The 21,847-nt window shown below is 39.7% G+C and overlaps 1 protein-coding gene across 1 annotated transcript in view; it reads right to left on the reverse strand.

The window, feature by feature from the left end:
* LOC126475233 (pentatricopeptide repeat-containing protein 1, mitochondrial) overlaps positions 1 to 21,847 on the reverse strand; it is an 80,472-nt gene that overhangs the window by 23,572 nt on the left and 35,053 nt on the right. The window lies entirely within an intron of this gene.

The raw sequence follows: 21,847 nt of genomic DNA on the forward strand, positions 1-21,847 counted from the left end.
TTCATCTCTTGGTCTCCCCCTACGATTTTTACCCTCCACGCTGCCCTCCAATACTAAATTGGTGATCCCTTGATGCCTCAGAACATGTCCCACCAACCGATCCCTTCTTCTGGTCAAGTTGTGCCACAAACTTCTCTTCTCCCCAATCCTATTCAATACTTCCTCATTAGTTATGTGATCTACCCATCTTATCTTCAGCATTCTTCTGTAGCACCACATTTCGAAAGCTTCTATTCTCTTCTTGTCCAAACTATTTATCGTCCATGTTTCACTTCCATACATGGCTACACTCCATACGAATACTTTCAGAAATGACTTCCTGACACTTAAATCAATACTGGATGTTAACAAATTTCTCTTCTTCAGAAACGCTTTCCTCGCCATTGCCAGCCTACATTTTATATCCTCTCTACTTCGACCATCATCAGTTATTTTGCTCCCCAAATAGCAAAACTCCTTTACTACTTTAAGTGCCTCATTTCCTAATCTAATTCCCTCAGCATCACCCGACTTAATTAGACTACATACCATTATCCTTGTTTTGCTTTTGTTGATGTTCATCTTATATCCTCCTTTCAAGACACTGTCCATTCCATTCAACTGCTCTTCCAAGTCCTTTGCTGTCTCTGACAGAATTACAATGTCATCGGCGAACCTCAAAGTTTTTATTTCTTCTCCATGAATTTTAATACCCACTCCGAATTTTTCTTTTGTTTCCTTTACTGCTTGCTCAATATACAGATTGAACAACATCGGGGACAGGCTACAACCCTGTCTTACTCCCTTCCCAACCACTGCTTCCCTTTCATGTCCCTCGACTCTTATAACTGCCATCTGGTTTCTGTACAAATTGTAAAGAGCCTTTCGCTCCCTGTATTTTACCCCTGCCACCTTTAGAATTTGAAAGAGAGTATTCCAGTTAACGTTGTCAAAAGCTTTCTCTAAGTCTACAAATGCTAGAAACGTAGGTTTGCCTTTCCTTAATCTTTCTTCTAAGATAAGTCGTAAGGTCAGTATTGCCTCACGTGTTCCAGTGTTTCTACGGAATCCAAACTGATCTTCCCCGAGGTTGGCTTCTACTAGTTTTTCCATTCGTCTGTAAAGAATTCGTGTTAGTATTTTGCAGCTGTGACTTATTAAGCTGATGTTGTTGTTGTTGTTGTTGTGGTCTTCAGTCCTGAGACTGGTTTGATGCAGCTCTCCATGCTACTCTATCCTGTGCAAGCTTTTTCATCTCCCAGTACCTACTGCAACCTACATCCTTCTGAATCTGCTTAGTGTATTCATCTCTTGGTCTCCCTCTACGATTTTTACCCTCCACGCTCCCCTCCAATACTAAATTGGTGATCCCTTGATGCCTCAGAACATGTCCTACCAACCGATCCCTTCTTCTGGTCAAGTTGTGCCACAAACTTCTCTTCTCCCCAATCCTATTCAATACTTCCTCATTAGTTATGTGATCTACCCATCTAATCTTCAGCATTCTTCTGTAGCACCACATTTCGAAAGCTTCTATTCTCTTCTTGTCCAAACTAGTTATCGTCCATGTTTCACTTCCATACATGGCTACACTCCATACGAATACTTTCAGAAATGACTTCCTGACACTTAAATCAATACTGGATGTTAACAAATTTCTCTTCTTCAGAAACGCTTTCCTTGCCATTGCCAGCCTACATTTTAAATCCTCTCTACTTCGACCATCATCAGTTATTTTGCTCCCCAAATAGCAAAACTCCTTTACTACTTTAAATGCCTCATTTCCTAATCTAATTCCCTCAGCATCACCCGACTTAATTAGACTACATTCCATTATCCTTGTTTTGCTTTTGTTGATGTTCATCTTATATCCTCCTTTCAAGACACTGTCCATTCCATTCAACTGCTCTTCCAAGTCCTTTGCTGTCTCTGACAGAATTACAATGTCATCGGCGAACCTCAAAGTTTTTATTTCTACTCCATGAATTTTAATACCTACTCCAAATTTTTCTTTTGTTTCCTTTACTGCTTGCTCAATATACAGATTGAACAACATCGGGGAGAGGCTACAACCCTGTCTTACTCCCTTCCCAACCACTGCTTCCCTTTCATGTCCCTCGACTCTTATAACTGCCATCTGGTTTCTGTACAAATTGTAAATAGCCTTTCGCTCCCTGTATTTTATCCCTGCCACCTTTAGAATTTGAAAGAGAGTATTCCAGTCAACATTGTCAAAAGCTTTCTCTAAGTCTACAAATGCTAGAAACGTAGGTTTGCCTTTCCTTAATCTTTCTTCTAAGATAAGTCGTAAGGTCAGTATTGCCTCACGTGTTCCAGTGTTTCTAGGGAATCCAAACTGATCTTCCCCGAGGTTGGCTTCTACTAGTTTTTCCATTCGTCTGTAAAGAATTCGTGTTAGTATTTTGCAGCTGTGACTTATTAAGCTGATAGTTCGGTAATTTTCACATCTGTCAACACCTGCTTTCTTTGGGATTGGAATTATTATATTCTTCTTGAAGTCTGTGGGTATTTCACCTGTTTCATACATCTTGCTCACCAGATGGTAGAGTTTTGTCAGGACTGGCTCTCCCACGGCCGTCAGTAGTTCCAATGGAATATTGTCTACTCCGGGGGCCTTGTTTCGACTCAGGTCTTTCAGTGCTCTGTCAAACTCTTCACGCAGTATCATATCTCCCATTTCATCTTCATCTACATCCTCTTCCATTTCCATAATATTGTCCTCAAGTACATCGCCCTTGTATAGACCCTCTATATACTCCTTCCACCTTTCTGCTTTCCCTTCTTTGCTTAGAACTGGATTTCCATCTGAGCTCTTGATATTCATACAAGTCGTTCTCTTATCTCCAAAGGTCTCTTTAATTTTCCTGTAGGCGGTATCTATCTTACCCCTAGTGAGATAGGCCTCTACATCCTTACATTTGTCCTCTAGCCATCACTGCTTAGCCATTTTGCACTTCCTGTCGATCTCATTTTTGAGACGTTTGTATTCCTTTTTGCCTGTTTCACTTACTGCATTTTTATATTTTCTCCTTTCATCAATTAAATTCAATATTTCTTCTGTTACCCAAGGATTTCTACTAGTCCTCGTCTTTTTACCTACTTGATCCTCTGCTGCCTTCACTACTTCATCCCTCAAAGCTACCCATTCTTCTTCTACTGTATTTATTTCCCCCATTCTTGTCAATTGCTCCCTTATGCTCTCCCTGAATCTCTGTACAACCTCTGGTTCTTTTAGTTTATCCAGGTCCCATCTCCTTAAATTCCCACCTTTTTGCAGTTTCTTCAGTTTTAATCTACAGGTCATAACCAATAGATTGTGGTCAGAGTCCACATCTGCCCCTGGAAATGTCTTACAATTTAAAACCTGGTTCCTAAATCTCTGTCTTACCATTATATAATCTATCTGATACCTTTTAGTATCTCCAGGGTTCTTCCATGTATACAACCTTCTTTCATTATTCTTAAACCATGTGTTAGTTATGATTATGTTGTGCTCTGTGCAAAATTCTACCAGGCGGCTTCCTCTTTCATTTCTGTCCCCCAATCCATATTCACCTACTATGTTTCCTTCTCTCCCTTTTCCTACACTCGAATTCCAGTCACCCATGACTATTAAATTTTTGTCTCCCTTCACAATCTGAATATTGTGTCATGGCGGCTGCAGTGTAGCACGTGTTAAGTTCGGCTCGCGAAATTTAGTTGAATTCGAAGGTGTTCTCGCAGGTGGTGTTGTCTAGTACAAGTGGAAATCGTGAAAACAACAGTGTTCTGTGCAGTAGTGCTATTTTTTTTTCTGTGCTCCGCCAATATTTTCGAGAAAATGGTAAACAGAAGAGTGAACAGCAGCGCGTCCAGCAGCGGGGAAGCAGCAGGTGCGGCGGGCCCGCTCTTGGCGGAAGGTGCGGCCGCGGCTCCCGGTATAGCGGAGCTGGTCCGCTCTGAGGTAAACGCTGCGCTTCGCGATAAAAACAATCTCGATCTGATAGCAGGCACTATATCAGATACTGTAACGGCAGCAGTATTGGCCAAAATGCGTGAAACTGTTGAGGCCAATACTGCCGAAATTACAGCACTAAAAAAGTCTGTGTCTGAATACGAGAAAAAGGCACGAGAGTTGGAAGTCAAACTATCTGCCGCAACTGACGAACTAGAACAGTACCAAAGGCGAAATAGTCTACGACTGTTTGGAGTAGTAGAAAATAAGGAAGAAGACACGGACAACCTGCTTATACAAGTTGCACGTGAAAAATTAGGTGTTGAAGTGACCAAGGCAGACATTGACAGGAGCCATCGGGTGGGACGAAAATTACCAGGTGCCACCAAACCTCGTCCAATAATAATTAAATTTGTTTCGTACCGAAAAAGGGCAGAGATCTTTACCCAGAAGAAGAAGTTAGCAAGGACAGGGCTTACAATAAGGGAAGATCTGACACATGAACGGCTAAAGATTTTAAACAGTGCCATATCCCATTTCGGTCTTCAGAATGTGTGGACTCAGGATGGCAGAGTAATCATTAAGACAGCAGCTGGAAAGAAGACAGTCACAAACATGACAGAACTGAATAGTATTAAGTGAAGCTACTCGAGCCAAAAGTGCAAACTTAACACCATTTGCAATTGTAACAGCCCCAATACTCAGATATAGTCTTGTAATTGTATTAATTTTTTAATTATACCCATATTTGTACCTTCAACTAATTGTTTTTGTAACTGTATTAACTTTTCACTATTTTTTTGTGTCTGTAGCTCTAAGCATTACTTAATTTTAGTTACTGCTAATTCTTTTTTCATTTTCTCAGTTTATTCTCTTCGATTCTGAAATAGTTCTATTGCAATTATTAGTCTCTCCTTTAGTTCATTAATCACCCATCTCTTCGGTTTAAATTGTTCATAACAAAAATCACTATCAGTATCACTTTAGCAAATTTCAATCTAATTGTAGCTTCCTACGATAATCACTACCAGTATCACTTTAGTAAATTTCAATTTAATTCTAGCTTCCTACGATAATCTATTAATTACTAAGCTTACTTCTCTCTGCTGGCAGCATCGGCCTCTTAAATCACCCCCTTCTCCCTTATTTCCACCCTAAGCTGTTTCAAATACGCTAATTACATTTCTCCTCGTACGACAGAGGATACACAGTGACACACAGCCGTCACTATTTTGGTCATATTCTCCTTGCACAGAATACCACTAATCCATTTTCTATACTCCCGCAACCTCAGGAAATCTTTAGCAGGCGCCTTTCTTTCGGCACTCGCGGTGTCACAAACAGGGCGTGCAAAATCTTGGACACCCCTGTGGTATGTCACTTGGCGGAAGCAGCGGCCAGTGCCCCTCGCGGCAGGTAGTGCCTAACAAAGGGACAAACCAGTCTGCCACCCTACTCCAGGCAGCTCGGCAGAACTCGTCAGAGCTTTTAGCAGCTCACTGCAACGTCCAGTCTTTACCTGCGCATTACGAAGAACTTAGCCTCCTCTTCAACCAACTAAACTACCACGTAATCCTCTTATCCGAAACGTGGTTGAAACCACACATATCCTCTGCATCTTTTCATCTCCCAGGGTACACATTTCTTAGGGCAGACAGATCAAAAAAGCGAGGTGGCGGGGTCGGCGCGTACATACGAACAGATCTCAAAGCGAAAGTCTTATGTACGTCAAATCCTGCTGAAGAAAAAGAGGCTGAATTCATGTTCATTGAAATTAATATACAAAGTCGGAAATTCTTGACTGGCGTCGTGTACAAGCCGCCAAAAATAAGCTCAATGAGTTCTTTCCAGTCGGAATTACATTCACTTCAGTGTCAATACGAACATGTCATCGTAATGGGTGACTTGAACATAGACCTGCTAAGAGACACTCCCTCCGCAATAAACCTAAGAAGACTGTTTAGTTGCAATAGCATGAACATTCTTCCATTACAACCTACACACCATACAGCGCACAGTCATACTCTTATAGACGTAATCGCAACGAAACAGACTGACAAAGTAAGAGATGTTGGTCAAACATCGGCCCCTGGCCTCTCAGCACATGATGTAATATTCCTGGCCTACTCTGTGCAGCCCCCAAGGATCAAATCGCGTTACATAACTTGTAGGAACATGAAACGTATTGACCTTGACGCTCTAACAGCCGATTGCTCAGAAATCCTATGGCATCAAATAATCAGAAAACCCACAATCGACGGCAAAATTAATGACCTTGGTGATAAACTCACTGCCCTCTATGACAAACATGCACCTGTGCGCACAATCCGTGTAAGAAAATCTCCTGCTCCATGGCTGACAGCTGAATTACGTCAAATGATGACTAATAGGGATGCTGCCCACAGGCGTTTCAAGGCACATCCGAAACCCGAGCGTTTCGAAGAATACAGAAAGCTACGGAACAGAGTGAAACAATGCATTCGCAATGCTAAAATCAGGCACGCTCGCTCCCTTGTATGCAGCGATCTGACGCCCACGACTCTATGGAAGAATCTCCGTAGCTTGGGGGTCGGAAAGGCAAAATCGGAAACTACTTTTCATGTGTCTGCTAACGAATTAAATGAATTCTTCTCTGCACCTCTGAATACCAGCACAGCTGATAATTACCGTCCACAAGAATCCCCAAACAGGATAACTAACAACGATACCTTCCATCTAAAACATGTAACAACAAATACGGCAAGAAAAGCAATAATGAGAATCTCTTCTGATGCAATAGGCAACGACAGTATCGGTATAACCATGATTAAGAATGTTGCCGATATCTTAGTACCTGTCTTAACTGACATATTTAATTTTTCCCTCGTGAACGGAATATATCCTACTGCATGGAAAAGAAGCCTAATTCGACCCATCCCTAAGATCGAAAACCCGCAACTGCCTAGTGATTACCGACCAATTAGCATACTGCCTGCTGTTTCCAAAGCACTTGAATATATTGTTCATGACCAAATCACTGAACACTTGCATGAATTCAGCCTATATGACAAATTTCAATCCGGTTTCCGTAAACATCACAGCACAAACACTGCTCTAATTAAAGTAACTGATGACCTGAAATATGCCATCGACAATCGAAAGGCAACAATATTGACGCTACTGGACTTCAGCAAAGCTTTTGACACTGTTAACTTTGACATATTGCTCAGAAAAATGCAACAGCTTAATTTCTCTGATAGTGCAATGAGATGGTTTGAAAGCTACTTAAAAGACAGACAGCAATGTGTTGTCTGCGTAAATGAAAAATCTTCCTGGAAACATGTTTCCTCGGGAGTGCCACAAGGATCAGTCTTAGGACCACTTTTGTTTTCTTTATATGTCAACGATATTTCGTCGGTTCTGTCCTCCTGTAAATATCATTTCTATGCCGACGACCTCCAGCTCTACCTAAGCGTCAGACCTGAAGATGTAAACACTGCAATCGCTCAGATGAATGATGATCTGTCTTCAGTAGTGAGATGGGCGAAAAACCTGGGGCTTAAACTAAATGCAAAAAAGACGCAAGTAATCTTAATAGCCCATCAGAAATTAATAAGTTCAGATTTTCGCGAACGGCTACCTCCTATTCTGCTCGACGGTACTCCAATACCATATCAGAAAACAGTGAAGAACTTGGGTGTAACTTTGGATGAGCATCTCAACTGGGCGGAGAATACAGTCGCAGTGTGCCGAAAGACGTCTGCTTGTCTCTATGCTCTCAAAAAGTTTCGGAACATATTTCCACAGGACTTGAAACGCCAGCTCGTGCAAGCACTCGTTCTACCGAACCTCCACTACTGTGATGTGATTCAACAAGGCATGAGTAGTGAAAACAAAAGACGGCTAGAGCTAACCATGAATGCCTGTGTGCGTTACACCTGCAACATTCGCCGATATGATCATGTTAGTGCTTCATACTCCGAGCTAGGGTGGCTGCGGCCGGACAAATTGCGTGACTACCACACTCTATGTCTACTCCACCGACTCCTCATCGCGCAAGCACCCCAGTACCTTGCTTCAGAGATTAAAAACCTGTCATGTCATCATAATCGAAGCACGAGGTCACTCTTATTTGGTATCCTAACTGTGCCCACTCACAAAACAAAAACTTTTGCAAACTCCTTCTCAGTTGCCGCTGTCCGCCTATGGAACAAACTGCCCCTTACCTTGCGCAAAATTCGATCTCCTGCTGCTTTTAAGAAGAAGTTGAAGCATTTCCTACTATCATCCTCACTAAGTTCTCCACAAAATTAATGTACAAGGACAATCCCCTCATCTGTCAAATAGCAAAGCTAGCGTCTCCTATCTTGCTCCTGAGATGCCTTCCTCTTCATCTTTCTCTATTAGCCACGCAATCTTCTTTTCCTTTATATTTCCTTAATTATGTTTCATCATGTCTCTATTCTTCTCCTCCCGTCACCATGAGTCTCCCTCATACTCTGTGCTGCCGGCACTCCTATCTAAAATCTGTCTCTTCAATAATGTCTAATTATAACAGTACTTGTGACCTAAGAATATAAACTCTATATGTATGTATTTTTCCAGGTGTACCTTTCAAATTGTTTATTTCACATTTTGTACTAGATGTAGTTTAACATGCCTACTAAAACATATGAATGTAAAATAAGTAGAATGCCTGGTTAGATGTAAGAGAGGGCCTGATGGCCCTAATCTTGCCAGGTTAAACAAATCAATAAATAAATAAATAAATAAATAAATAATTTCTTCTATTTCATCATACATTTCTTCAATTTCTTCGTCATCTGCAGAGCTAGTTGGCATATAAACTTGTACTACTGTAGTAGGCATGGGCTTCGTATCTATCTTGGCCACAATAATGCGTTCACTATGCTGTTTGTAGTAGCTTACCCGCATTCCTATTTTCCTATTCATTATTAAACCTACTCCTGCATTACCCCTATTTGATTTTGTGTTTATAACCCTGTAGTCACCTGACCAGATGTCTTGTTCCTCCTGCCACCGAACTTCACTAATTCCCACTATATCTAACTTCAATCTATCCATTTCCCTTTTTAAATTTTCTAACCTACCTGCCCGATTAAGGGATCTGACATTCCACGCTCCGATCCGTAGAACGCCAGTTTTCTTTCTCCTGATAACGACATCCTCTTGAGTAGTCCCCGCCCGGAGATCCGAATGGGGGACTATTTTACCTCCGGAATATTTTACCCAAGAGGACGCCATCATCATTTAATCATACAGTAAAGCTGCATGTCCTCGGGAGAAATTACGGCTGTAGTTTCCCCTTGCTTTCAGCCGTTCGCAGTACCAGCACAGCAAGGCCGTTTTGGTTAATGTTACAAGGCCAGATCAGTCAATCATCCAGACTGTTGCCCTTGCAACTACTGAAAAGGCTGCTGCCCCTCTTCAGGAACCACACGTTTGTCTGGCCTCTCAACAGATACCCCTCCGTTGTGGTTGCACCTACGGTACGGGGGAGCTGATAGTTCGGTAATTTTCACATCTGTCAACACCTGCTTTCTTTGGGATTGGAATTATTATATTCTTCTTGAAGTCTGAGGGTATTTCGCCTGTTTCATACATCTTGCTCACCAGATGGTAGAGTTTTGTCAGGACTGGCTCTCCCACGGCTGTCAGTAGTTCCAATGGAATATTGTCTACTCCGGGGGCCTTGTTTCGACTCAGGTCTTTCAGTGCTCTGTCAAACTCTTCACGCAGTATCGTATCTCCCATTTCATCTTCATCTACATCCTCTTCCATTTCCATAATATTGTCCTCAAGTACATCGCCCTTGTATAGACCCTCTATATACTCCTTCCACCTTTCTGCTTTCCCTTCTTTGCTTAGAACTGGGTTTCCATCTGAGCTCTTGATATTCATACAAGTCGTTCTCTTATCTCCAAAGGTCTCTTTAATTTTCCTGTAGGCGGTATCTATCTTACCCCTAGTAAGATAGGCCTCTACATCCTTACATTTGTCCTCTAGCCATCCCTGCTTAGCCATTTTGCACTTCCTGTCGATATCATTTTTGAGACGTTTGTATTCCTTTTTGCCTGTTTCACTTACTGCATTTTTATATTTTCTCCTTTCATCAATTAAATTCAATATTTCTTCTGTTACCCAAGGATTTCTACTAGCCCTCATCTTTTTACCTACTTGATCCTCTGCTGCCTTCACTACTTCATCCCTCAAAGCTACCCATTCTTCTTCTACTTTATTTATTTCCCCCATTCCTGTCAATTGCTCCCTTATGCTCTCCCTGAATCTCTGTACAACCTCTGGTTCTTTTAGTTTATCCAGGTCCCATCTCCTTAAATTCCCACCTTTTTGCAGTTTCTTCAGTTTTAATCTACAGGTCATAACCAATAGATTGTGGTCAGAGTCCACATCTGCCCCTGGAAATGTCTTACAATTTAAAACCTGGTTCCTAAATCTCTGTCTTACCATTATATAATCTATCTGATACCTTTTAGTATCTCCAGGGTTCTTCCATGTATACAACCTTCTTTCATGATTCTTAAACCAAGTGTTAGTTATGATTATGTTGTGCTCTGTGCAAAATTCTACCAGGCGGCTTCCTCTTTCATTTCTGTCCCCCAATCCATATTCACCTACTATGTTTCCTTCTCTCCCTTTTCCTACACTCGAATTCCAGTCACCCATGACTATTAAATTTTCGTCTCCCTTCACAATCTGAATAATTTCTTTTATTTCATCATACATTTCTTCAATTTCTTCGTCATCTGCAGAGCTAGTTGGCATATAAACTTGTACTACTGTAGTAGGTGTGGGCTTCGTATCTATCTTGGCCACAATAATGCGTTCACTATGCTGTTTGTAGTAGCTTACCCGCATTCCTATTTTCCTATTCATTATTAAACCTACTCCTGCATTACCCCTATTTGATTTTGTGTTTATAACCCTGTAGTCACCTGACCAGAAGTCTTGTTCCTCCTGCCACCGAACTTCACTAATTCCCACTATATCTAACTTCAACCTATCCATTTCCCTTTTTAAATTTTCTAACCTACCTGCCCGATTAAGGGATCTGACATTCCACGCTCCGATCCGTAGAACGCCAGTTTTCTTTCTCCTGATAACGACATCCTCTTGAGTAGTCCCCGCCCGGAGATCCAAATGGGGGACTAATCTTTAAATCTATAAATAAGAAAATAAAACTAAATCAAACAATGGAAAATCCAGGATGGAATGTAACAAAATATTATTAGAAGGAAAGTTGCGGGCCACATCAAACCAGTCAGAAGACTGATGATGAAAAAAAGTATGAGGAGGTGTTGCCATGAAGACATTAACAAAACCATGGTGCAGGCACAGGAAGCAGCTGCACCGAGTGTACAGAAACTGTTTCATAATTTCAAGATATTTTCATGAATGTCTGCAAATGAAATTGTTCAGTACGACACTACAAACACAGTTTATTTTTTGTTTTCATTTCTAATAGCAAATTGACAAAATGAATATCTGGGCATGTCGGGTTTGTGAGCTAGTACAAAACAAATGACGCATTGTACATAAGTATTACGTACCCCATGAATTTTCCAGCACTGCAGATGAAAACAGCTGTAGAAAAATTTAAATTGCTATAATGGGAACCATTTATAAGTAAGGCTGAGTTTAATCACTTGGCCAAATGGTCTTAAAGATGGCCAAAGCGGAAGTTAATAGTCGTAGACAGATGTAACTGTTCTCAGATCCCAAGCATGCCCAGTTGTAACATGGACAGTCCAAAGTATTTGCAATAAATGTCCCCCAAATGTCATTAAATGCACCAACAGAATTGTATCATGGTACCACACATAGCGAGAGTCATCATTAACACTTCAGTCGCTCATGGACTTGAATAGGTTTGGTTGCAGATAGAAATGAGACTGTGGCAGCAGCCACTTGGGCCTTAATCGAGTAGTTGGCTGGCTTACATTACCTGCGAGTTGGAGATATTGTGTTGTGCCCCACTCATAATGACTCCACCATCACATCTGGTAACATTACAAGACCGTTACCGCTGTTTTCCACATATTCCTTTCCTCTCCAATTCTGCACACAACCTCCTCATTCCATACCTTATCAGGTCACCTAATTTTCAACATTCATCTGCAGCACCACATCTCAAATGCTCTTTAATTCTCTTCTGTTCTGGTTTTCCCACAGTTCATATTTCACTACCATACAATGCTGTGGTCTTAATGTACATTCTCAGAAATTTTGTCCTCAAATTAAGGCCTATGTTTGATACTAGTGGACTTCTCTTGGCTAGGAATGCTCTTTTTGCCAGTGCTAGTCTGCTTTTGATGTCCTCCTTGCTCCGACATCATGGGTTATATTGGCGTCTAGGTAGCATCTACTTCATGACCGTCAATCCTGACGTTAAGTTTCTTGCTGTTCTCATTTCTGCTACTTTCATACTTTTGTCTTACTTTCATTCACTCTCAATCCTTATTCTCTACTGATTAGACTGTTCATTCCATTCAGCGGATCATGTAATTCTTATTCACTTTCACTCAGGATAGCAATGTCATCAGTGACTCATATCATTGATAGCCTTTCATATTGAATTTTAATCCCACTCCTGAACCTTTCTTTTATTTCCATCATTGCTTCTCCGATGTACAGATTGATTAGCAGGGGTGAAAGACTACATCCCTATCTTACAACCTTTTTAATCCGAGCACTTCGTTCTTGGTCGTCCACTCTTATTATTTCCTCTTGGCTCCTGTACATATTGTATATTTCATGTCTCTCCTCCAGCTTACCCATATTTTTCTTAGAATTTTGAATATCTTGCACCATTTTATACTGTCAAATGCTTTTCCCAAGTTGACAAAGCCTATGAACTTATTTTGATTTTCCATTAGTCTTGTTTTCATTATCAACTGAAATGTCAGAATTACCTCTCTGGTGCCTTTACCTTACCTAAAGTCAAACTGATCATCATCTAACACATCATCAATTTTCTTTGCTATTCTTCCGTATATTATTCTTGTCAGCAACTTGAATGCATAAGCTATTAAACTGATTGTGTGATAGTCCTCTCATTTGTCAGCTCTTGCAGTCTTTGGATTTGTGTGGATGATATTTTTCCAAACATCAGATGGAATGTCGCTGACTCATACATTCTATACACCAACATCAATAGTCATTTTGTTGCCACTTCCCCCAATGATTTTAGAAATTCTGATAGAATGTTATATATCCCTTCTACCTTATTTGATCTTAAGTCCTCCAAAGCTCTTTTAAATTCTGATTCTAATACTGGATCTCCAATCTCTTCTAAACTGATTCCTGTTTCTTGTTCTATCATATCAGTTAAATCTTCCCCTCTCATGGAGCCCTTCACTGTAACCTCCTGAATTTAACTGTGGAATTCCAACTGCACTCTTAATGTTACCAACCTTGCTTTTAATTTCACCAAAGGTTGTTTTGATTTTCCTATAACCTCAGTCAGTCCCTGTGACAATCATTTCTCTTTCAATTTCTTCACATTTTTCATGCAGCCATCTCGTCTTAGTTTCCCTGCACTTCATATTTGTTTCATTCCTCAGCAACTTGTACTTCTGTATTCCTGAATTTCCTTGAATATTTTTGTATTTCCTCCTTTCATTGATCAACTGAAGTATATCTTCTGTTACCCATGGTTTCTTTGCACTTACCTTCTTTGTACCTATGTTTCTCTTTCCAACTTCTGTTATCGCCTTTTTTAGAGATTTTCATTCCCCTTCAACTGTACTGCCTACTGAGCTATTCGTTATTGCTGTATCTTGGACAACTTCAAGTGTATCTCGTCATTCCTTAGTACTTTCGCATCCCACTTCTTTGCGTATTGCCTACTTTTCATCACTACTATATTGTGATTTGAGTCTATATCTTGCCTTACAATCCAGTATCTGATTTCAGAATCTCTGTCCATGATGTAATATAATTGAAATCTTCCCATATTACCTGGTCTTGTCTAAGTATGCCACCTCCTCTTGTGATTCTTGAACAGAGTATTCTCTATTACTAGCTGAAATTTATTACTGAACTCAATTAGACTTTCTTCTCTCTTATTCCTTGTCTCAAGCCCATATTCTCCCATAACTGTTTCTTCTAATCCTTCCCTTGTAACTGCATTCCAGTCCCCCATGACTATTTGATTTTCATCTCCCTTTACATATTGTATTACCCTTTCTCTATTTCTTAATCTTCAGCTTTCGACTTCGGCATATATACCTGATTTATCGTTGTTGGTGTTGGTTTGCTGTCAATTCTGGTAAGAAGAAACCTATCCTATCACTGAACTGTTCATAGTAACACACTCTCGACCCTAACTTTCTATTCATAAACAATCCTACTCCCATTATAACATTTCTTGCTGCTGTTGATATTACCCTATATTCATCTGACCAGAAAGCCTTGTCTTCTTTCTATTTCACTTCACTGACCCCTACTATATTTAGATTCAGATAGCTTCCCTACCACATTTTAGCTTCTGACATTCCATGCCCCGACTCACAGAATGTTATCCTTTTGTTGGTTTTTCAATTTTTTTCTCATGGCCACCTCCCCCTTGGCAGTCCCCAGTCCCCTCCCAGAGATCCGAATAGGGGACTAATCCGGAATCTTTTGTTAATGGAAAAATCATCATGTCACCTTTTCAATTACAGGCCACATGTCCTGTGGATACAAGTTATGTGTCTCTAATGCAGGTTTCCATTACCTTCTGCATGCTCATGCCATTGATCATTGCTGATTCTTCCACCTTTAGGGGCAGTTTCTCACCCCGAGGACGAAATAGTGCCCTGAACATCTGTCCGCTTCTCTGCCCTCTTTGACAAGGCCGTTGAGGGTGACTCCTTACGCTGGAAGTACTCAACCACCAATGCTGATTATTAATAAAAATTTAAGTGGTGGCACATTTTGAACCAGGGACCAAGGATATTTTGATTACTAATCAAAGACACTAACCCAAGACCTCTATAGAGGGTTACTTTTTTCACCTGCAGCCATTCACACTTCACAGTTGCAAGCTGTCAAAAGCGTGACCAGGCATCAAGAATTTCCTTAAGCTGACACGACTGTAGGAGTGTCTTAGTCATAAAGACTAAATATATTAATACTTCATGCATGATGATGCATATTTTCACACATCTCAGTGTTTATGATGTCGTGTCTCTTGAAGTGTGTGTTGTGCAATGATAGGTTTGTGCAGTTACATTTAGTGGCATATGTGGATATTGGTTAGCATATTGTGTTGTGAATAGTGTTTGTAGCAAAGGAGAAATAAATTTCAACATCATGCACAATGCAGCAGTTTTTTTGATGTCACATCTCCTGAGGAACTGCAAGGAAGAACAACTACATGCACACATTTTATAGGTGCATTTAAAATGACATATGTGGATGCTGTCTGTGAAATTTATTGTGAATACATAATGAATTTAAACATCATGCATGATGCAGCAGTTTCTTACAGATCTCACTCTTTGTAACGTCATATCTCCTGAACTCGCACAGGCAGGTGGTTCTTACCCCCACAGCAACTGTTGTCTGACAGTATGGGATATGTGTACCAAGTTTGGTTGAAATCAGTCTAGTGGTTTAGGAGGAAATGTGGAGCCTACATACATACACATGTACATGCAACCCTTTTTATAATACGGATTTCAGTGTAATCAACATGTGGTACTGCAATAAATTACTTTTATCATCTACACTGAGTTGCAAAGATGGGTGTGCTAACAAACTGAAAGTTTAGAGGGGTGGCAGGATGTGAGTATACGCTGAAGAGTAAGTCTCCATCTGCAGCGTCAAGGAAAACTAGTGTTGGAGGGGATGACCCAAATAGCCTATGTAGTACAGTCAACACTTTCGTCATCTTAGCCATGCTGTAAAGCATGCTTAGCACCTGGGAACTGGATGTGTTGATATGCCATTTTGATAGAAGCTGTCCTCACACTGTTATATACTGCTACATTCATACTCTGCAAACTATAGCATGGTGCAGATCAAAATTAAACAGACAAGCCTTTCACTGGAATGATGACAGATGGAATTATACGCACCAAGATATGACCACACAAGGTTCATTATTAAATACATTAGGTGGAGCCCACTTATTAGTGAAAACTGATAAATGTGAAAGTATTCCATTGAAACAAGAGGATATTTGGGAAATGGATGCCCTGCCCATTCCCCCGTCTTAAATCCCACTGAGCAGGTGTGGGATGCATTGAGGAGATGTATCGCAGCACGTCCACATGCACCAACAATCATCCACCAGTTGTCAACCAATCTGTTGGAGGATTGGCACGCCCCACCACAAGAACTACTTACCAATTTTGCGGCCAACCAGAGAGGATGTTGCCGAGCATGCATTACCATCACACATCCTATTAAGAACCATGTTCTACTGTTTGTAATGGCAGGGGACCATTATGAGTCTCAATGGCTTCAGTGTAATTATTGTGTTTGAGTAAAAATGTCATTTCTGTTCTTCTCATTGCGTACTTATTTCAATTTCCTTTTGTAGTATAGCAGTTCTCTCCATGTATGGTCCAAGTTTCATCGAGCTATATTACTTGGCGGTAACACATCATGTGAAGGTTAATTCATCCTCGAGTTTTGTATACCAGTATGTATACGAGATGTGACCAAAAAGTAACCAAGAACTTTTTAATTTCATGGGCTTTATATATATCCAATTTCTGTTGATATGCATGTTCCTGATGTATGTCTGCATTTTCAGCTGTTTCGAATATTTAGTTTACAGCAGACAGTCGAAAAGGTTATACGAGTTTTCAAGTGCTCGGGCAAATTTTTACTTTAGAAAAAGATAGATCAAAGAATTTGCATTAAATTTTGATTGAAAAATGGAATAAAGTGCAGCAATGCATTTGAAATATTGACTATGGCTTTTCACGAATCTACTATGAGTAAGACATGTATTTACAAGTGGTATACACATTTCAAAGATGGTTGAGACATCCACCATGGACACCCTAGCACATCAATTACCGATGACAATGTGGAAGAAGTACAGAAAATGGTTCTGTAAAATCACTGAATCATTTTCAGAGAGGTTGCTGATGATCTCAGCATATCCTTTGGCTCATGCCATGCAGTTTTTTTGGTTGTTTCAGGGATGAAACATATAGCAATGAAGTTTGTTCTAAAACTATTGAATTTTGACAAAAAATGATGTTGCATAGACATTGCTCAGCAATGGCTGAATGAAGTCGACAATGTTCCAGAAATTCTAAAGAAGACTATAAGAGGTTACAAAACATGGATATATTGGTATGACAAAAACCAAGACCCAATAGTCCCCAAGGAAACTGCCTGAAGAGCAAAGACTGTAAAAAGTTTGACAAATCTGATCATATGTGAAGGTTCTTCTAACTGTTTTCTTTGATTGCAATGAGACAGTGCATCACAAGTACCTGCTTTATGGTTGTACGCTCAATAAGAAATACTACTCAGAAGATTTGCACCATTTGCATGGAGCAATCTGGAGAAAACAACCAGAACTGTGACAAAATAACTCCTGGAAGTTGCATCACAATAATGCTCCCATTCACACATAAATACTTGTCCGTGATTTGTTGGCAAAAAACATAACCGTTATGTTGCCTCAGCTACCATACTTGCTGGACATGTCCGTGGCAAACCTCAAAGTTTTTATTTCTTCTCCATGCTTTCTGCACAAGTTCAGCTTTTCACTTCCTGTATTTTACCCTTGCTAGCTTCAGAATTTCAGAGAGGTTATTCCAGTTGACACTGTCAAAAGCTTTTTCCAAATCTGCAACAGTTATATGTAGGTTTGCCTTTTCTTAACCTATGTTGCCTAATGAGTTCCTACATTTCTCCAGAATACAAACTTACCTTTCCCAAGGTTGGTTCCTATTAGTTTTCCCAAACTTCTGTAAGTAAAACATGTTAGCATTTTGCAGCCATGACTTATTACACTGATAGTTTGGTAAAATTGACACCAGTCAGCACCTGTTTTCTTCGGACTGGAAATTATTACATTCTTCTTGAAATCTGGGGGTATTTAACCTGTCTCATACATATTGCGTATGAGATAGACTACCGTATTTACTCGAATCCAAGCCGCACTTTTTTTCCGGTTTTTGTAATCCAAAAAACTGCCTGCGGCTTACAATCGAGTGCAAAGCAAGCGGAGGTTCTTAAAAATGTTGGTAGGTGCCGCCACAACTAACTTCTGCCGTCAAATATATGTAGCGCTACACAGGCAGGCTTTGTAGGCTCAAAGATAAATACTGGCACCAAAACCTCTGCGTCAGTAAATAAATTTAAAAAAAAAGGTGGAAGACGAGCTTTTTTTTCTCCACCCCGAGTTTCGACCACTGCATTTTCATACATTATCCAACGAAGAAAATACATATTTCGTATTGTTCATTTTCGAATGTAGCAGAATTTCAATGTACTATGAAAATCCAACTGGTAAGACTTTTTGGGATGTTTGTCAATATGGCCAACTCTACGTTCAGGTGGTTGCTAATAGGAACCTGATGAAATGTGAATCACATGCAGTATTCTCTTCACCATAAGAACAATACGAATATAAACATTTTGCCATGTATTCTTTCGTGTTTGCTGCTATCTTATTTAAATCCTGTCTGCCCAATAAACTACGAAACTACAGTGAGACAACAGCAAATGTGGAAGAATATACGTATCATGTCATGTTTATATTCGTATTATTCTTATGCGTAATAGTGATACTGTCAGAAATGAAGCACAGTAACTGACTAGATTTTTAAATCTAAGATGACTAATTTCTGTGCAGAATTTGATGTACTAAAGAAGCGGCCGCAAAGATTTTCAAATGGAGAAAAATTTTCGCTAAACTCTCATTCAGAACATCCTCTATCATTTGGTTCTTGTTGATCATTATCAAAGAAAGCAGCAGTGTAAGTAACAACAAATAGCAGTCTCTTGCCATTGTTTCGCTAATGAGACGATTCCTCTCTCTCTCTCTCTCTCTCTCTCCTTTTTTTATTTTTTTAAAGCGAGCCATGCTGCGAGCGGTGACAGGCCGTAAACACGCACGATCAGAATGCGACAAACAATTCATGACACAGTACAGTAATGCATTTTCAGCTTAGAGTGACTTAAACACCTATAACAAAGAAAACGGCACTTATCAGATCAAAGCAAAATAAGGAAATCGACTCAAACCAGACGAAGCACGTGAAAAAGGAAGGGTACCCGTATAAATACGGACAGAGCACCTGATGCATAGCAATGGCTACCTGGTACAGCTTAACTGCTAAGCTTACGACTCGAACCGAACTACTGTAGCTGTATCGTCATTCATTCGACCTAAATTGTGTCTCATATTCCAATGGATCAACTTTGTTTCGATTTGGAGGTGTGGCCTAAAACTTTTCTCTCCCCTTGAATTTCGAGTCTCAAATTTCAGGTGCGGCTTAGATTCGGGAATTATTATTTTTTTCCTTTATTTCGAGTCTCATTTTTCAGGTGCAGTTTAGATTCGAGTGCGGCTTAGATTCGAGTAAATACAGTAGTTTTGTTATGGCTGGCTTTCCCAAGGATATGAGTAGTTCTGAGGGAAAGTCATCTAGTCCAGAGGCCTTGTTTTGAGTTAGGTCTTTCAGTGCTCTATCAAATTCTTCTTGCAATTTCATACCTTCATCTCATTGTCATATCTTCTATTTCTATAATGTTGCCTTAAAGTAAATTTCCCTTGTTTAAGACAATGTTGCCTTAAAGTATGTATCCCTTGTTTAGCCCTTCTATATACTCCTTCCACCTTTCAGCTTTCGCTTCTTTGCTTGGTGTCAGATTTCCACCTGAGCTCTTGATGTTCATACAGCTGCTTTTCTTTTCTCCAAACGTCTCTTTAATTTTCCTATAGGTGGTACCCATCTTTCCCCGTAATTATATACGCTTCCAGATTCTAAGATTTGTCCTCTAGCCATTCTTGCTTAACCAATCTGCACTTCCTGTCAGTCTCATTTTTAGACATCTGTATTCCCTTTTGCTGGCTTCATTTTTTGCATTTTTATATTTTCATCTTCCATCAATTAAATTCAGTACCAACATGGATATCCAAGGATTTCTAGTAGGCTTTGTCTTTTAACTTATTCAATTCTCTGCTGCTTTCACTATTTCATATCTCAAAACTACCCATTTGTCTTCTACTGTATTTGTTTTCCCTGTTTTGGTCAATCATTGCCTAATGTTCCCCCTGAAACACTCAACAACCTATGTATCTTTCAACTTATCCATGTCCCATCTCCTCAATGTCCTACATTTTTGCAATTTCTTCAGTTTTAATTTGCAGTTCATAACCAATAAATAGTGGTCTGAGTCCACATCTACCCTGGAAGAATGCTGAACAGTAATTTGCAAAGTAGGAAATGTCATTCAAGATTGAGGCATTCACAGAAGTTGAAATTTTATTCAAATCTCATGGCATGATTTTGTTACTATAATTTCATAATACCTTTTAACAAAGGATATAACAAAATAATAGTGACATCTCAATCCATTGTGTTAATGAATTCTATCCAAACAATTATCAAATACTACTAGTGATAAAACAATCCAACATCAACAAGGAAAGGAGTAATCATCAGTGAAGAGAGTGATGAGCAGGAACCTCACAGGTTGAAGAACAGGAGGATAAATTATACAGTTTTTTCACAATTTATGAAATGCTTTGGGGTTGTTACACTCACTGCAGAGGTGGGTGCAATATTGTCGCCAAATATGATGATGAGATATGGAACATCTCCTTTAATTGGTAGGACTAAATAAGTGTAACATGGAATGGGATTTAGTACTATTGTAACCCTCATTAAGGCAGACTTTAGGTAAAACTTGAGTCCAGTTAGACAGGCACTTAATCAAAAATATTACATTTCAAACAGATTTATACTAACTAGGAAAATCTATAATTTGGAAGTCAGTGGCAGTTTGTAACCACACATTCACAATTAGTTCACAAACGGACCATTTGTACACCCATTTTTACTGAGACATTCTTGCTTACATAATTGTATACTTGCACAATATCAGCTTTCATTACTCATTATGGTAAGCTAATTATACAAATTTTGCTTCTGGTGGCCCTCTCATTTTGGTGCTGCAAGCAGCTGCTTATGTCACTTTGCCCTTACACTGGCACTGAGCACACAATAAAACCAGTATTTTTTGCCACTTCTCTAGTCTCTTAAATGTGAGCAGTAACAGATGAGATGTGGATGCAGGACTGGATGATGGATAGAAAAGAGAAATTGAGTGCACAGAATGACACCTCAATGGCACTCTTTGTTGTGTAAAAAATACTCAACAAGCAACAGCTAAAGGATTAACAATTAAAATACCTGAAGGACTTATTCTACTCAATATAATGCCCTGACTTAGCATCTAAAATAAAAGTCATTAAAAAAAGAATTTCAATTAAATGAGAAGGTGTCCTCAGAATCTCCAATTGTAGAGCTGACACAAGACACTGAGCTCCCGAGCAGGCAACATACCACTGAGATATCACTTACAATGTTACAACTATTGTACAGCTGCCCTAAGTTAGGTAATGTTGTCCAGGGTGGAATAATTTCTTCTTAATTAATACAAAACCCAAAAGATAATGTTGTCCAGAGCAGAAGAATTTCTTCTGAACTAATACCAGGACTGACTTTAAAGTTTCAGTTCTTTTCAGCATTCACAAAAGTTTACTGTTGATTAACCATTCCAGATAGTTAACCTACACAACTGGTTGGTAAAAGTAGTACTATGATAACTAGTTGGAGATGTGCAATATTTTCTTGGTTTCAAGCAAGGAATGAACATAGTTTCTCTTGAGGAGCTGAATTATTGATCTGACTGGATCTTAATAACTTCCAA

This window comes from Schistocerca serialis, chromosome 4 (assembly GCF_023864345.2).
Source record: "Schistocerca serialis cubense isolate TAMUIC-IGC-003099 chromosome 4, iqSchSeri2.2, whole genome shotgun sequence".
NCBI lineage: Eukaryota > Metazoa > Arthropoda > Insecta > Orthoptera > Acrididae > Schistocerca > Schistocerca serialis.